The following is a 2,923-nucleotide window of genomic DNA, read 5'->3' as shown; positions in this document are numbered from 1 at the left end:
TTGGTACAATCTGCCCCGGCTGGTACCAGGGGCCCGTTGGGCCCCGGGTCAGGTGTTCTGGCCCTGGGCCCATCTCCCGGCCTGCCGCTCTGCCAAAGTCCTGGGACCGGGTTCTGTGGTGCCCAGGAAGCCTTCCCTTACTTGGCTGGGGTTCAGTAGCTCCATCCGGGGCCCCTTAGGGTCCCGGTGGGGGGTGGCCTCCCCAACCTGGGCTCTGTCCTCAGTCCTGCTGCATGGCAGAGTTCCCGGGATGCTTCCCGGCAGGCCCAGGGGGCTTCCCTTGTGCCTCTGGGCCTGGGAGCCCCGGCTGGGTCCAGGGGCCCGCTGGGCCCCAGGTCAGGTGCTCCGGCCCTGGGCCCTGTCTCCTTTCCCCTAGCCTGCCGCTCTGCCAAAGGCCTGGGACAGAGTTCTGTGGTGCCCGGGGAGCCTCCCTTGCTTGGCTGGGTTCAGGAGCTCTGGCTGGGCCCCTGAGGGCCCCGTGGAGGGTGGCCTCCCCACCCCAGGCTCTGTCCTCGGTCCTGCTGTGTGGCAGGGTGCCTGGGATGGTGTCCGGCGGGCCCTGGGAGGCTACCCCAATGCCTCTGAGCCTGGGAGCCCCGGCTGGTTCCAGGGGCCCCACCGGGCCCGGGTTGGGTGCTCCAGCCCTGGGCCCCATCCCCGGGCCTGCTGCTCTACCAAGGGCCCAGGACAGGGGTCCGTCAGTCCCGTGCAGGCCTCCCCTGCTTGTCAAGGTGTCCGCGGGACCCAAAAGATGCTGAATTATGCCTGGGCAGGGCGAAGCCAGAGGAATCTCTGGTGGCGCTTCGTAGGGGTCCTGACGTTCAAATCGGTCGTCCGACCTGGGTAAAGGGGCGAAAAATGAATCGAACCATCTAGTATCTGGTTCCCTCTGAAGTTTCCCTCAGGATAGTTGGAGCTCGAAGGCCCCAGTTTTGTCCTGTAAAGCGAATTATTAGAGGTCTTGAGGCAGAAACAATCTCAACCTATTCTCAAACTTTAAATGGGTAAGAAGCCCGGCTCGCTGGTGTGGAGCTGGGCATGGAATGTGAGTGCCTAGTGGGCCACTTTTGGTAAGCAGAACTGGTGCTGCGGGATGAACCGAACGCAGGGTTAAGGCGCCCGATGCCGACGCTCATCAGACCCCAGAAAAGGTGTTGGTTCATATAGACAGCAGGATGGTGGCCATGGAAGTCAGAATCCGCTAAGAAGTGTGTAACAACTCACCTGCCGAATCAACTAGCCCTGAAAATGGATGTTGCTGGAGCGTCTGGCCCATACACGGCCGTCGCCAGCGCTGAGAGCCGCGGGGGCTAAGCAGCGACGAGTAGGAGGGCCGCTGCGGTATGCACAGAAGCCTGGGGTGAGGGCCCGGGTGGAGCCGCTGCGGGTGCAGATCTTGGTGGTAGTAGCAAATATTTAAATGAGAATTTTGAAGGCCGAAGTGGAGAAGGGTACCATGTGAACAGCAGTTGAACATGGGTCAGTCGGTCCTATGAGACGGGTGAGCGCCATTCAGAAGGGACGGGCGATGGCCGCCGTTGCCCTCAGCCGATCGAAAGGGAGTCGGGTTCGGATGCCCAACCTGATTGCGGTAACGCAAACGATCTCGGAGAAGCTGGCGGGATCCCCTGGGAGGCTCTCCCCGCCTGGCAAGTGTTCAGAAGCTGGGACCGGGCACAGGGCTTGTGCTCCATCCCACGGTGCGGGAGCCCACGTCCTGCAAGCCAACAGACGATCCAGGCACTGGGACGGGGGTCCAACGGGGCCTGGGGAGGCTCACCCCGGCCTGGCTAGGGTTCAGAAGCGGAGCCCGGGGCTTCTGCTCTGTCCCAGTGTCCCCGGGTGCCGGAGCCCCCCATTCTGCAAGCCAGCTGAGGGTCTGGGTTCTAGGGACGGGGGTCCATCAGGGCCCGAGGATGCTCTCCCAGGCCTGGCTAGGGTTCGGAAGATGGGACCGGGCCCGGGGCTTGTGCTCCATCCAGCAGGGCCAGGGGTGTGCCAGCCCCCCATCCTACAAGCCAGCCTAGGGTCCGGGTGCTGGGGAAGGGGGTCCACTGGGGCTCTCCCCTGCATGGCTGCTTTCAGAAGCAGGGACCGGGCTGAGGAGCTTATCTGGCTGGCTTTATGCACTCCGCTGGCGGAGCAGAGTTTTCTGCCCACTCCTAGTTAAAATATACTTGTTCTGGACTCCCAAAGTTTTTATAGGACCTACAATATCCAACCCCATTTTGTCCTAAGCAGGGCTTTATGTACCTGCTTGGATTTGTCACTCATGCTACATGTATAGTATTCCCTTACTTTTTCTTCTATGAGGGAGTCCAGGTAGGGGAACAAATATTCATATCTAAGTCTATTTAGGTCTCACAGAGAGACCTATTGGGGTGAAACCAGAAAGTTAAACCAGGCGGATTGTGAGTGCGGTTTTCCAACAGTTCACGTGAAATCACGTGACCACAAGCACACGCATTTCCCCACCTCAAAGCCATCAGCTTCCCTCCCACAGGCTTCTCCAGCGTGCGCAGTGCGCGCTGGCCTCCCTTCTCCTCCCCTCTAATTGCTTGTTTTCATGGCCGCCAGGCCATGAGCTACATCAAAGGGCCACCTTTCTTACTCACGTCTCCTACATCTCCCACCTCTGAGCCCCTCCATCCACGTCACCTTCCGCCTCAGACAAGACTTCATTACATCCCCGGGATTCGAACCCCCTCCCGCCTAATCTTGATGTGTGCACGTGCTTGCAGCCCACTAATCCTATTGTTTCTTCCTCTACTGTTTTGCCCTCAGTAATGTTTTATGCTAATAATAACCATCGCAGCGTGCACGTTTTTTATACAACGCAATGGAGGCATTACCAAACTCCGCACTACCCAAAACGCACGTCTCCTACATATCCCACCTCCGAGCCCCTCCATCCACGTCACCT

The 2,923-nt window shown here is 59.6% G+C and overlaps 1 pseudogene; it reads left to right on the top strand.

Moving 5' to 3' along the window:
- Window positions 1-726: 726 nt before the first annotated feature.
- LOC147709178 (28S ribosomal RNA) lies at window positions 727-1,400 on the top strand (annotated as a pseudogene; the record flags this gene model as incomplete).
- Between the last annotated feature and the right edge of the window lie 1,523 nt (window positions 1,401-2,923).

This window comes from Lissotriton vulgaris, chromosome 6 (assembly GCF_964263255.1).
Source record: "Lissotriton vulgaris chromosome 6, aLisVul1.2, whole genome shotgun sequence".
NCBI classification, from domain to species: Eukaryota; Metazoa; Chordata; class Amphibia; order Caudata; family Salamandridae; genus Lissotriton; species Lissotriton vulgaris.
The sequence above is the reverse complement of the archived record's forward strand: the minus strand, read 5'-3'. Positions and strand labels throughout refer to the sequence as shown.